The 15,787-nt window shown below is 36.8% G+C and overlaps 1 pseudogene; it reads right to left on the reverse strand.

Annotated features, from left to right (window-relative positions):
• Positions 1-13,699: 13,699 nt before the first annotated feature.
• On the reverse strand, positions 13,700-15,669 carry LOC113073970 (UDP-glucuronosyltransferase 2B17-like; annotated as a pseudogene).
• Between the last annotated feature and the right edge of the window lie 118 nt (positions 15,670-15,787).

Raw genomic sequence — 15,787 nt, forward strand, 5'->3', positions numbered from 1 at the left:
TCTTTTGTTGTGTTCCACAGAAGACAACGTCATACAGGTTTAAAATTGTGTTAGGGTGAATTTTGAAGCAACTTTCCCTTTAAAATGACTCACAACAATAGAGTGCCATAATGATCTCATTCCTTTTCATGACATTTGTAGAGAAGAATCATTTGCTAGATTGCCTTTTCAAAAATGGAGCCATACAGAAATGAGTCCTTAAAATGTTATGTCTAGGTTTTCGATTATAATCACTGCTCATGTTCTGAAAGGCTGTACTAGTCCCAGCAAAGTCAATTTTTAGGATTTCAACTGCAGTTTCACCCTGGCATGTTAAAAGATTCTTTGTATAAACATGCTTGACGTGTTTTAAAACTGTACATCCGTGCGCTTACAAACACGCAAGTATACGTGACCTTGTCATCTCACAAAGGAAAAAAAAACAGATGACATGCATGTATCTTCAGGGTGCTTTTTCAGGACATATGATAAACTGTCAAGAACGTCACACCCAACGAATAAATCTTTTATGTGGGGCGAAAAGAAAAAAGCACATGCTTTGATTTGCAAAACTAGTCCCAGGCAGCTGTGTTTACGATGCTCGCATCCTTCATAAGGTTATAGAATAAAACATAACACATAAAAGTACATCTATAAACATGTACAGACTTATTTATTGCCTATTAACCAGAGAATGCTTTGGCTTCAGTGTTTTTGTGCATTTAATAGCAAGGATAATGGATGACAAACAATAGTAACCCTTGTTTTAAAATGTATCCATGTTGTCCATTATGTAGTACTTTTGGGATGAAACAGAATCGGAATTGCACAGGAAGTGACAGTGTCTCCAAACAATCACAACACAAACTGTGATGTAAACACATATGGATTCGTAATTTAACCTGGGCACAGTCCGTTTTTTGGTGACTGTTTGGCAGCAAAACCATGTGTATTTAAGTGTAATTCACTGAAACTTCTGGTCATAATTACCTTAAGCAAAGGGCCAAAAATCACTCTTAGGACTTTAGGATTTTTTTATGGCACAAAACGCAAATGAAACAGCAGGAGACAGTGCAATTACCTAACAAGCTTATGCTCCAAAAAGGGTCCATTTTAATAAATGCACATGAATATGCAGGCCCTGGAAGTCTGACTAGATTTGAACATCTAAAGGGTTTGCCAAACCTCTGGGTATAGTACAGTTTAAAGTGAATTGGAGAACAGATGTTCAGAGATGCTTTATGTACATGTATATAAAATAGTACCTTTATTTATTATTTGTCTTGTCTGCAACCCAACTGTATAAATGGCTCAGATGTAAGTATTTTAACATTAAATTCATACAGCTGGGATTAAAATGTTTTGATTTAGCATGTTTAACACCATTTAGCATGTGTAACATGGTGCCGTTGGCGCAGTGGATAAGACACATGCCTTTGGTCTGAGAGACCTGGGTTCGAATCAACTTTGAGACACCAATGTGTCACTGAGCAAGACACTTAACCCCTAGTTGTTCCAGAGGCGTGTGACCTCTGACATATATTGTAAGTTGCTTTGGATAAAAGCGTCAGGTAAATGTAGCACCATAAAGTGAGTGAAACATTCCAGAGTTGTTTGTGTTTTGCTTAAATGACAGCTGAACTCAAGCTTCAGGACCTTTTTTCTTGTGTTTGCGTGCTTTGTCTGATTTGGAGCATCATTGTTATCCTGTTTGGGTCAGTTTTCAATGGAAAAATGTGTTCCCCTGCCAACTGCTGACATAATGACTTATGGTAAGCAAATTATGCCTTTTATTAAATCGCAATTCTGCCAATTTTCTCAAGATTAACAGCCTTGCTGATAGGCAACATTGCATGTATACGTCATTGATAAAGCAATCCCATAAGGATTAAAAAACTCAGATTTATCTACTGTATAATTTTGCTCATATATGTTTCTTAAAGGGACAATAAGTAACTTTTTAGGTATTTTATTATCTAAAATCAATATTTTTATTCATAAATATGCCCTCAATGGTGTACAAATACCTATGCCAATGTTTAAACTAATCCTTGTAAATGAAGAATTTATTATCTTTATATACATGGGACGGGTAGGTCGACGGAGGCTTCCATGTAGTTCCGCCATCTTGCAAAACTATAATAGCAGAGAGGGACAAAAAGTACTAAGCCAACGCGTTTCCACAACGCGTTTTCGGACAGAGCCAGAAACGCAGGTGCAGAGCAGTGAGAGGCGCTTGAAACTGCACCGGCAAGTTTAAAAGTCTGGATTGCATTCTTATTATGGACCATACATATGCCGCGCCACAGGAGAAGAAAACATCGTCGCCAAAACAGTCAAAAATAGAACCTAAAAGGAAACGTGACCGTAGATTACAGAAAACAAGAGTTAATGTCGGGGAAGCTTTTTCTATGTGGAAAGAGCTAATGCTGGATAAAGATTTCAAAAGAGACGCTGAAGTGGCCAGTTTTCTTCTCGACAGGTAAGTCAGTGTTACAATCTATATTATAATATTTTTTTTTATATCTAACAATGCATATAATTCAGAAAATATAACGAATAAATTAGACATAACTACTAATTACAATATTTCATGTTTTCCACAGTCAGTAATTCATACTGTAACATTCGTTTGTTAGTTGTCATGTTGCAGTTTGTTTGAAATAACACACCTGTTCACCTGAAGGAAAACTCGACGAAGTGCTATTAGAAGACATCCTGTCAAAGCTTTTTGGTACATATCGCCTACCGTAGATGCAACGCGCATTTGAAAAAGCGAGGCGCTGGAGAGCAAAATTAGTTTGAATGCAAAATACAATTTCACCAATAGATGGGAGTAATTCCTACTTAGTGTCCCTTTAAGTCCTAAGTCTGATTGAGGCTGGTGCACATTTGTCTATGAAGAACATTTCAAGTTAGTAAACAGTCTTTTTTAAAGTTTGCCATCAAATTCTGTTACCACAGATCTAACTTCTCTAGAAATACTTCAACGCCACCAAAATATGAAGATAAAAACAACACAGATGGGCTGATGTTAACATTTGTTGTGTTATGCTTGGACCATATTTTGTTGTCAACCTCCAAAACAACATAAAAGTGTTTCAGATGTGGTGTGGAAACCACTGTTGCTTTTGGCCTGGCTGCCTCTTCATTTGGCATAAATGCACCTGATGGAATCGCCTTCTTTTTTTTTTTATTGACTTGCAGCTACTTTTTACGATATTGTAAGTGGAGTTAGTGGGAACTTCATGGAGGCACCGCTGGGTCCCGTTCATCCAAACTCGAAGACAGAGATTATTCTCAGCTCCACCTCAGTCCAGAGTGAGTCACCATCTGACGGCTGTCCCAAACTGACTCAGGCCAGGTCATCAAACAAGTGTTTACCTTGCCCACAGTGTTGTGTAATGCTAACGCCCTTCAGATATTGCAGGACTTATTTACTTGAGAAGAAATAGAGAGTTTGTGATGCTTGAAAACCCTGCTCACCTGAAGAAGAAACAATTAAGCGCACATGCATAATGCTTTCTTGATTTATTCACTTAATACGAGGTTCAAAGAGTGCATTCTTTAAGACTGTTACTCGACAGTGTCAAGATTAATGACTCAATATAGCCATCTTGTCCCCTAAGGGACTTTTTCCAAAGGATATAAAAAACCTGGACTTCCTGAACTGTTTCAGAGTGATTAAAGTTCATTGGCTAATTAGACAGATGGGACACTGTATGTGTTTAGGAGCTCAGAGGTTTGGAGCGTGTTTTATGCTGCTCTTTTAACTGAAGCCATTGTGGTTACCGTATCTCTTGGATCGGATTGATTAATCTGGATGGGACTCAAGTTGGATCCTCGTTTCTGGCATGGCTGCTTTCTCATGAAAGATCAGCATCTGAATGAGAAGGAGTGATGGATGGGTTATATGTCTGTGGGTTTGTACGTGCTTAGCCGTGGTTTAGGGACAAATCTGTCCCAGAAGTGAGCTGAATCTAACCTTTGGGGGAAATCTGAAATTGTAAAATGTATTAATAAATAAGACAAATAAAGATTTTTTTTTTTCTTTTTTCTTTTTTTCTTTAAAATAAAACACAGATTCATGAGAATGTTTAACTTGTACAATATGGTGAAATTGTGATTATGGCTTGTACAAAAACACACTACCTGAAAAGAAGTACTAGCTTTTTGTACATTAGATATACAGTATATTATTCCATTTTATACGAATTATTACTTACTACATTATTTTTAAAAGCAATATGTTAAGGTATGAGTATTTAGATAACCAAGTAAACATAGAATTAGACTAATTTATTAAAATACTTAGAATAAGACTAAAATATCTGTCTAAAGTCAGAGAACAATAATACTGTATTTGTTAAATAATATATATCATGAATTAATATAATCAATAATTTACTATTTTTTCACACACTGTTGGTGATGGTTTAATGTCAAACTTATTTTTTTCTACTGGTTTACATAACAGTTTTTTTTATTTATTTGTTTTTTTTTTATCAAAACATGAACTTACTAATGGAAATGTTATGATGACACCTTTATTCCACTGGAAAAGCTCTACTTTCAAAACCACACATTATTGGCAAATACAATAGAAGTGTCTGGATAAGGTGTTTCATTTACATATTTGGCTTTTGATACTCTCCGTTCTCTAATTTCCATTGGTCATAAAAGATCATCACGGTGTGATTTTTAATGCACTGACAGCTCTTATTGAAGTGGTTTTAGAGAGCCATTACTCTGATGTTCTTGAGTTGATGTACAATATGAACGAGAATAATAACAGACCTGCTTGTTCTCCACCATCTGCTGTGGAAAACCACTCCAATTGGCTCGTCTTATCAGACTAGTTCTAAGAATAAACGCATTTCCTCACTGTTTCATCACTGTTCAGCGCTTCACTGACCTTCTGGTGTTGTGTCCGTCTTCACTTCTTCACTCCTGAGGACAGCCAGTTATAAGGCATTGCCAAGTGTAACATCCCCTGTACTCGTAATATGTCTAGTCAGTGTATAAAATAAAACAATGCCTGTGTTTCTAAACGGTCTTTCTCTAGACATTGACATATCCTATGGATGACAACTTAAATCAACACTGTTGATGTTCCCCGCAGAACTAAATCTTGAGTGATGATTAGTCTCATGTACAAAAATAAATAAATCAAAAATATGCGAAGAGGTTTTTAAGGTTAAAACAGCAACATGTCTTCATGAATCATATTGGAGATGCCATCGGCTCCATGAATCTGAGGGGGGCAGAAAACAAACACAATATTATTCCGAACACCTTAAATACATTATACACACAATAACATCCTTTTTGGCCAGTGGAGTCTTTTATTCTATCACATTTATTTGTCAGCAGGGCTTTGTTTGTTATTTGTTTGTTGATCAGTTGCCATAACTCTCTTTCATTCGCTGGAGAAGAACATGGCAGAACATCTGTACCGCACCAGAACATTTACTTCAGTTACCACAGCGTTTTGGAAGATCTTATGAAAATGTGAATCACACTTGTATTTCTTAGTATTGCTGTGTTTGTATGAAGGAAATGAACGCCTACATTATGTCACTGTATGAGATACGAAAGAAACTTTTTCTTTCGGATTTATCCCATCATTTGTGTAAACACAGCTACATTTTTCTATATTTTATATTTTACGGGAAAAGGATAATACTGAAAATACTGTATATAAGTATCTATCTATCTATCTAAAATTACAACTGAAGCATGGTGGTATGATCTAAGAGAATTTTACCAAAATAATAATAATAATAATAACATGATATAAATCACTAAAAAAGAAAGATGTCCAGGTCATAAATTCTTATGAATGATGGATACATCTTCAAAGCGTGCCTCATTTCAGCTCAAACTTGTTGAGGCGTCTCATGTTGGACAGTGACATGAAGCCCAAGGTAATGTCTGAGCTTGTTTGAGTCCCATTACATGTGCTTCCTCAGTGACTCACAGTTTCCATTTCCCAAAGGGTGTGAGAGCTGGTCAAAAATGGTCACAGCATTGAGAAGAAAAAGGATAGTCATTTAAGAAGTGGGCAAAAGCTAAAACATTTTACAGTAGGAAATGTTTTTAAGGAAATTCAAAGTTAGAAAGTGTGCAGCACACCTGAATTTGCTATAGCTAGCAATGTAGCAAGGTAGCTATGCGCTCATTTGTTAATCTTGTCAAGTATTGTTCTCTTTGACATTAGTCTTAAAGCAGACGCCGTCTCTCTCATAACTCAAAAAATCAAGCAAAATAAAAAAATAGCTCCGGGCGATCTCCTTTCTGAACAGTCTCCAGCACACAAGTAAATAATCCATCAAATAATCACACACACAGCTGTTCTTTGCCATTCCTGCATCAGTCAAATAAATACAACACACCCTTTAGTATAAAAAAAGCTTTGTCAGTAAGCCTAAAATTTGGCCTGTATTGGCATTGTCTTTGTGTGACATTTGTACTTTTGTGTTTGTAAGTCTTTTATGCCAGTCATGGTTTTAGATATAATTGATATTATAAAGGTCTCGTTTCCTGTCATTAGCTTCCTGTTTTCCTTGTTAAGTGTTTCCAGACATGTCTTTTACTTGGGTGCGTCTCAATCCACTCCTTGGTGAGTTTCTAAAGATATCAAAATATTTCTAATTTAGTAAGTAAAAATGTGTTCACAGTTTCCTTACTTTTGAAAAGATTATGAAGCACCTTTACTATCCCATAAGGCCACAGGAGTGGATCGGTAAATGGTGGATAAGTTGACAATTGAATTGACAGTGCTAACATGGTACTGTAGATGTAGTATGTTCAGAGTAAACATATTCTTACTAAATATACTTTTACAATGGTCACAAAATAATACTGTATCTACTAAATGAATATGCGATTTCAGGGTGCTTCAAAATAGCTGCCAATAGCAAACAAAGAATAAACAATATACAAAGTCAGTAAGGATGCATTTATTTACATTTTTTTATTTGAATATATTTTTGTAAAAGTAGTTTATTCCTGTGATCTCAAAGCTGAATTTTCAGCATCACTTCAGTCATTCAGTGTCACATGATCCTTCAGAAATAATTCTGATGTATAGGGATTTTCTGCTTATTTTATTACTTTTATCAGTGTTGAAAATAGTTCACCTGCTTAATATTTTCATGGAAATATGTTTTCTTTGATTATTTTTGTTGTTGTTGCTGTTGAAAGTTTGAATAAACAGCATCTGAGTGATCATTGTCTCAATGGCCCTTTAGTAAACAAGTTCATTGTGCTATACTGATTCATAACACAGGGAAAAACTGAGTTGAAGAAGATATTATTATTAATGTCATCAGAAACATCTGTGCAGCTTGATGGGATTAAAACCTGGATTTTAACAACCTTTACATGAAGAGGAAGCAAGATATACAGGCACCATGTCAGCTTTCCACTAATGTTCTCTATTGTGCACTTTGTTTTGAGATGTATTATATCAGATCTATAAAGATTCCCTTGAACACACAATAGGCCTATGAGCACCGTCTTCCATTCTGTAATCCCCCTTTTTGAGCCATCTGTGCACAGGATGCCAAACCTGTAATGGCTGAGATTTGACATTAAAATAATATTTTTTTTTTTTGAAAACAGCATGCATTTTCAAATGCAGCTGTTGGAGGGAGCAAAGGTTTGCAGCTCAATTTACAGAGGAAAGCTTTAGTAAGACTTAGACAGCAAGTTAATCATCCTGCCACAGGTTGTTCCAAAGGTAGACCCCATTTATTCCATGAAAATAAATAGGTTCAGGTAATAATATAGTAGGACGGTTTAAAACAAAAGTGATTCAGGGAATCTACTGTACACCACGAATGGAAAAATCCTATGCGCTTGAGCATCATGAGCATCGTTTTGTTTCATACAAACAGAAGGCAGTTACCTGGATTCTTAGCAGCTCTGTTTTTTCCATGTCTTTAAGACTTGTAATTTCGTACGTACTGAATACATCTCTTTAGCTATCACATCTGTAAAGTCTAGTGCAGAAAACAAATGATATTCTGTTGCTTCATGACTTGAAAACTTGTGCATTCATTATGGCATTGGTGGATGAAAAGGGAAAATCTTGGGCAAGTCCCTCCAGTATAAGAGTTTTCATGTTTATAAATATAAAATAAAGAATTAAACATAAAATATAAATTAACTAAATCCATCCCAAACTGTTCTAAATATTAACTATAATATCTGTTTAATACAATGCAATTAAATAATTGAATTATATAATTACTACTATTAATAAAACAAATACAATTCATATATATATATATATATATATATATATATATATATATATATAAATGTATGTGTGTGTGATATTATAATTATATATTAATTTTTTATTAATTATTAATGATTATTAATAATATATTAATTAATAATATGTATATACACATGTATATATAAATGTATTTTCAACCCCTCTTAGATGTTACTTGATCTATTTAAAGTCAGCTTGAAATGCTGAAAACCATTCAAATATATTTGTTTTACAGTCTTGTCAAGAAATCTTAGTGTTCAGTATAAGAAGTTGAACTACAGGCAAAAGCAAATAAAAAGGATGGAGTTAAGAAAACAGATTCCAGTCTATGAGCATGAAACCATGACTCAATCAGTGAGTGTCTGGCCAGGTTCTAGGCAGGAGATGTGGGCTGCGTGGATGGATGGATGGGGCTTGGGTCCAAGGCTGGGCTTTCACAGCATTAAATAACATCTGTCAGTCATATTACTTCCACTTCCAGAATCATCCATTGTTAATGGCTCTCAGAGGGTGTTAGGCCTGTTGTTTCCTGTTCAGAATTCACTCAAGCACACAATACTAATATACATCTGCGTGCTCACACCTGCCATGATACAAAAATAAAGCTTTAACTGTTACAGAACATGTTTGACATGCCATAATGATAAATAAATTTGATCTATATTTCCATATAATTTAACATGTTCCACTGCTGTGTGAATGCAGTCATTGTTTCAAACAGAAGATTCGCGTGTGTCATTATTTACCTCAGGTACATAATTTTTTTTCTGCATGTCATACTCCATAAGGTCCCCTGAAATCATTTTGATAACATGCAACATTTTCATGTCAAATTTGAATGTTGTTCCACCTGAAGTCAGCTCTAATCTGCATGTCGGACAAATTGCACCTTGCCTCAGGTTGTTAGGCCTCTTGCTGCCTCTCTGTTGAGGGTCTCCTTTTGGGTCGAGTTTAACACCTCCCTTGGGGGTTTCATATGAGCATGCCCCTCTCGATCTGAGAGTCCCCCTTCTATTTTTGAAGTCTGGCCTGCGCTCTTTTGAGCTCCGGATAGCAATCATGCCAGGTGGCTGGACCATCTCATGCCTCCCTGGTGGGTTGCTTGTTAAGTGAGCTAGCTGTGCTCCCCTCACTATGAAGGGCTTCGTGCAAGTGTGCCGCTCCCTTCTGGGCATCTGTGAGCAGATGCTTCGGAGTCTGTTCTGTGAGTGTGCCACTGTCAGGTAGGGCTCCTAGGCTGGTTTAATACAGCTTTGGTTACCCCTTAAGCAATGGTGTTTCTAAATCCTGCTATGGTAAGTGTACACACTAAGCATTCTGTGCACTTTCTAAAATCCTGAATGGTAAGGGTTATGCGCTGTCGGCCTCGTACCCTTTCTCTGAGTTAGTTTAGGCCCCGATTGTCACCAAGGGCTCCACTCAACTTATGTATCTTTGTTGATACATTTCTGAGCAAGGTGTTGCTACTAAAGATCTGTCAAGTCAGTTCTTTGAGCAGGTTTATTCATAACCGGCGGTAGACCCACTGCATCCTTTAGTTCCCTTGGCATGCTTCGGATGCAAGCTTCAAATGAAGAAGCAGATGACGTGTTCTCCCAGCACCCTTTTATACTGCGATCACGCCAGATAATGATGTCATAGGCTGTCGCCAGCCAATGTTATTGTCGTGTTTAGATGTATGCTTCAGACACTGGACACGCTGAAGTGTTCCCCAAAATGACCTCTAGAGGACACAGTGTCTCGTTCCCTTCTCAGGGAACCATGGTTACATGCGTTACCTGATATGCTTTATTGCCACTGATTTTAAGCTACAGATGCCTCCACTGTTTCTGAAGGCATTAGGCAGATTTCTTTGATCCTGGCAACACGATTGGATTAAAGCTCTGAAGACATACACTACTGGAAGCAACCAGTAGAAAAGCTATGACATGAGGAGAATACACTATTGGAAATACTGTAATACACATAAATGGAAACAATATATGAAAACTATGCAAGTGATTCTAATAGTGTTTAGCTTTCTCAGCTGGCCCGTAGGCCCACAACTGACTGCTACATGACAGATAATATTTTTGCAAACACTTATGTGAAATAATGTTATCTGAGTCATTTGGGTTTGTTTTATTAATTTATATAAAAACGCTTGTGCAGTGCATCCCGTGAAATGAGTATAGTACCAGCTTTGACCACATCAAAGGCAGAAATACAGCTGCCAAAAACAAGGAATCACTGAATGAAATTAGTCCAAATTAGACTTGCTGCAGTTGTGAAATGTAAACGACAAATGGAAAATAACAGACATTTTAATTGAACATTTTCACTTTTTCAGGCCTCAAAAACATTTAAATACCTTCTTCCTTTATTGGGACACAATAATATTTTCTAGATATATTTTCTTTTTACAGGCATAAATAATATCATAATTTATCTCAGCAAGTTTCTCAACACACAGTGAAATGTCAATTTGTGTTTGTGCATCACTTACAGCATGTAGCAAAAAAGCAACACATGTAATACTGGCCTATTGTTGCATGTTATTGGTTTACACTCTCCCATTTTGAGTCAGATCACTTGTTTGTAGTACAATTGGCTCGAGCTGTAAACTTTTTGATCAAGACAAAATGCACATTTATTTTTAGCTGTCTTTTATGACAAATGATTTACTCTCGTCAGATGCAGAGCTGTGTGAATGAAACTTCAGTTCAAACAGCACTGAGAACAAAGATGATTGCTGCAACACTCATTTAAATTCTTCCCGCTGGCTGACCATTTTCTCAAACACAAGGCGGAAGGCTCTCCAGAGCACATGTAAAGGTAAATAGACTGTTTCTCTGAACATTTTTTGGTAAGCTCATTACAATTCCCCTTGGTGTTTTGTTCTGTTCAGCCATTGTTTGTTTGCATTACCTGAAAACAATTAGTGGATTTTCTTGGTTGTAAAGGTTTGTGTCAAAAGGAGCTTTTACTGCTAATGTATCACAGCAAACATGATCAGTACTGACTGTTGAACTTATCCTAAAAATGTCACACAAACTGAAACAGTAATGTGTAGATCTTCCAGTGAGATGGAAATATATAATAACACCATCATGCTTTTTCAATGTGGTAAATCAAGCCGCTACATCATAAAGTCCAACAAGTAATTATCCTCAATCATTCTGGAACCCTGTTTGTATACATAATGGTAAATCTGTTTAAAGTGCCTGTGGTTTAGGTTAATTAGCAATGAGTTAGGCAAATGTATTGCAGCACTTCTGTAATAGATTGTGGTTTCAGGGTTCAGCAGCCTCTGACCCACAGATGTCAGTAAAATAGCTACTCTTATGTGCAAGAACCCAGATATGAAGGAATTCTGGTTGTGTTCATGGTCTGTTAACATCTTGAGTCATTGGTATGGATTTAAAACTCCTTTAAATTTTTATAAAGCCACATAACACAACCACAAGGTCATCTGCAAACATTTCCAACAACAGCTGGAAGAGACCAGTGATCCACACTGTGCTTTTGGGAATTATGGTAAATGTTTACATGTATTATTTTGTTATTTTAAATGCATTTTTGACAGTTATGGCATGTAATTTCTTTCAAACATGAAAAGACCACAGCTGGGTGCAATCAGAGGGACAACTGCTCTGAAGGTTCACTGTAAATGTGCGTAAAAGGGGTAATGTCTTCACACCGTTATGCCTATCAGAGTCTCCTTGTAAAAAGCAAGCATGTTAGTGCATGAAATTACCCTCTGCGGTGACCTCCATGAGCTCAGGTTGCTCCAAAGCATCAGAGAGAATGCTAACAATGACACATTTCTCATCCTTTCCATCTCTTCTGTCAACAAGAGTTTGAAAAGGCACTCTAACATGAACATAGAGAGCAGCTATAGCCTCAAACAGGAAACATTAGCCCAGGGCTGAATTTTCAAATATGGCTCAACTGCTTTCATGTAATATTATACCACAAAGCTTACAATGAAGCAGTTTATTTATTATTGTAGGGTTGGAATCCGAGAATTGTTTCTTATTCAGAACTGTTTCTATCATACACTTTTCAGTGACTGACAATGAATCTGCAGTGTTTGTGAAATTCAATGACTTATTCTTTTTAGTAAATCATTAACATACATCGTGAACAACTTTCTGATTCCCAAACCACTGACTCTTATGAACCAGTTTTCTTTATTAAATAATAAACCCCACATCCTGAAAAGTGAAACCAAAACAGTTCTATTGCCCCCTGCTGGCTGGCTGCACTATACGTCATAATCCACCCTCTTCAGGTAAACAGATGGGACTCGAGCCCAACTAAAATAAATAAATGACCACTTCAAATACATTTCCCCCAAAGCTATTTTCTCTAATTTTATGTAGTTCTTATAACGCTGATGTATGTCAAGTGTTTGTTTTTCTAATTGGTTGGTTTTAGTTACTTGATGCTGTAAAAATGGGGTCTGATATAATGATTGACAGCTTTGATTGACAGCTCTACTTTAACCTATTAGTCTGCCATTTAGCTCCAAAATTAGTTGTTCTACAGTAAATTGTACAAATCAACAGAATCTGAGGGATTTTTGAAGTTTGTTCAGTTAAATTTGTGCTTCATAAGTGAATTAGTAAATAAAAGTTATTGCCTAGCTAGCTAAGACAACAAGCTTAGTGTTAGCCTTGCAGGGGGAAAAAACGGTTACTGTAAGCCAGCAGTTTTTTATGAATTATATGAGTCGTGATCACTACTGTGCAGACTCTGGCTCCAAATGACATTATCAACGTAAGATGGCAGCGGCCATCTTAGGAACATTTTTGCTTCACTTCATCTTTTTTTTTTTATATATATCTATGACAGACAGCACCGACCAGCGTAGTCCATTTCCCCAAACAAATGACTCATGAGCCGGTACTTTTTAGGAAATCATAAACATACAGAGCGACCAATTTATTCAAATTCTCAAATGAAAAGTTTTGAGTCGGCTCTTTTAAATGAATCATAAACATACAGCATTTCCAATTAAGTCGGATTCCAGAACAAATGACTCTTATAATAAGCCAGTTTCTTTTTAGTGAATCATAAAAATGCAGGGCTATCAGTGTAGTCTGATTACAGAACAAATGAGTTTTGAGTAATTATTTTTAGGGATTCAAACACATACAGCATACAGTGAAGTTTCGTTACTAGTTGTTCATATAACAAGGTTGGGGGTTCGATTTCCCTGGAACACATGATAGGTAAAAATTGTTTAGCCTGAATGCACTGTAAGTCGCTTTGGATAAAAGCGTCTGCTAAATGCATAAATATAACAACTTTTAGTTTAAAATTAAGCAGTTTTTAATATTTTATAAATATTAATGTATTAAATATGTTTCCAAATTTTTTGTATTAGTTTTGTTTAATTTAATAATTAAAGCCAGTTATTAATAAAAAGAAAACACACCTTTTAAAAAAGAAAAGTATTTATTGTTGAAATTATCAAAGCATTTGAGTAAATTATTTACCTATTCCCCAGTTATTTTGTTTTTGCATGCAAATCTGAGTATAAAAATCTGGATAGCATCATTCATTTTTTATTTTTCGCTTACAGCATGTTTTATAACATACATATCGGATTATTGCAACCGTAGAAAACAACACAACAACAACAGTGAAGAGAACCAACAACACATCCACAGAATGGTATGAGTACCACGGCATCTTGTAGAACTCCGAGCGCAGGTGAGTCGCTCCTTTATTCCTCATCACAAACTCGATCCAGAAAACAGCCGAGTCCAAAGGCCTCATCGGCTGGTCCCTGTGAAGACTAGAGAGTCTCTGCATGTTCGTCCTGTAAGAGGTGTTACTGAGCAATTCCCGTAGGGCTTTTCCAAAATTATGACCGCTGAACTCTGACAACTTAAGTATTTCCCCGCTCCTTTCTCCTGGATGCGTATTAAGTTGTCAAACTGGTCGAAGAACAAAGGGACGCCCAGGATCGGGACCCCGTGGTATATGGCTTCCTGCACTCCATTGGTTCCTCCGTGGGCTACAAACGCTTTGATCTTGGAATGTCCCAGGAGGTCGTTCTGTGGTATCCAGTCCACGATAAGGGTGTTGTTGCCCACAGTGGATGGCCGATCTCCAAGATGTCTCCAGATGACTTTCTGAGGTAAACTAGCAAAAGCGGCTGCAATACCGTTAGCCATGTCGCAGGGATACTTTTAACAAGTGTTCCCAATGACATAATAATAAAGCCGTGGTCTCCTGAGCTCTGCACAAATGCTTCCAGATCTGCAGGAAGAGGCTTGGAGGGTTTGCATTGAAACCCACCATGTAAACAACATTTGGCATGGTTGGTCTTGGGAACTCAAAGACAAAATCAGTCCTCATGAGCCAAAATCAGCAGCTTGAATGAGGCTAACAATGTCCGTTTGGTATCCAAATACTTATCTATTAGCGCATCATAGTGTGGACCACCACGAATCTGTCCTGGAAGAAAGTAAAGCTCTGAAATAAAACATTTTTAACCCTTTGGGTGAAACTCATTTTATCTGTATGGCCAGAGCCTGGTAAAGGTACATAAGACACTGGAGATGGTGCTATAGCAAAATGTCCTTCACCGGCTGTGATCCAGCGTACATTGAAAAGAGGGGAGTTTTAGATAATGCGCTACAATCACCCCACCTGCTAATGCAGGATCGGTGAGAACCAGGTCGTACCGCTCATCCTGAAGTCTTTTCACAAGCATCTTATCTTCTAAAACAGCCGATACCATTTTACACATAATATAGTGTGCTTTTGATAACATGGAGAACAAATCAACCTGGAGCTTCAAGAATGACAGTCCAGAAGCATCGCCTCTTTCTATCTCTATCACTTTAGATAAATACTCATCAAAAAAGTTATCAGATTCACTTATTTCATCTGCGATTGTGATGGAAGTGTAGAGAGGGGACTTTTCTGTGATGTACCAGCTGGATTTGGGTCGGATCACGGTGATGCTGTGGCCCCTGGAGTGCAGCTCTTCTATCAGGACCTTCATATTGACCCAGTGGCTTCCATCGACAGGGTACAGTAAAATTTTACCTCCGCTGCAGCTCAGAGTGAAAACAGAAAATGCCAAAAATAACCCAACAATGAAGTGTGCCTGGTTGGAAAGTGACTTCATTGTATCTGAGCAAAAAAAAAAGAAAAATACAAATAAATATTAATATATAATATTTAATTATACCTCCTTTGCACTCACAAAAATATTTTTTACACTGAAATCATCTGTACATGAATTTCATATACTGCTTTATACTACACTGAAATGATTAATGTACTAAACAACACTAAATTGTTACTGACTGACTCTTACCTTAATTGTTCATGCATGAGTGAAAGACCAACTCTTGCTCATTTCAGAGCTCTATTCATCTGAACCACCAAGTTCAAAACTCTGATTTACAAAGTCCACTTGAATTATTAACATTCAAATCAATAATTAACAGCCAGAAACTGCATATGGTTCAAGTGTACTCACATATGTTTTTGTGACCCTTTTGGACTGTTGCATGT

The sequence above is a fragment of the Carassius auratus genome, unplaced genomic scaffold (assembly GCF_003368295.1).
Source record: "Carassius auratus strain Wakin unplaced genomic scaffold, ASM336829v1 scaf_tig00013368, whole genome shotgun sequence".
NCBI classification, from domain to species: Eukaryota; Metazoa; Chordata; class Actinopteri; order Cypriniformes; family Cyprinidae; genus Carassius; species Carassius auratus.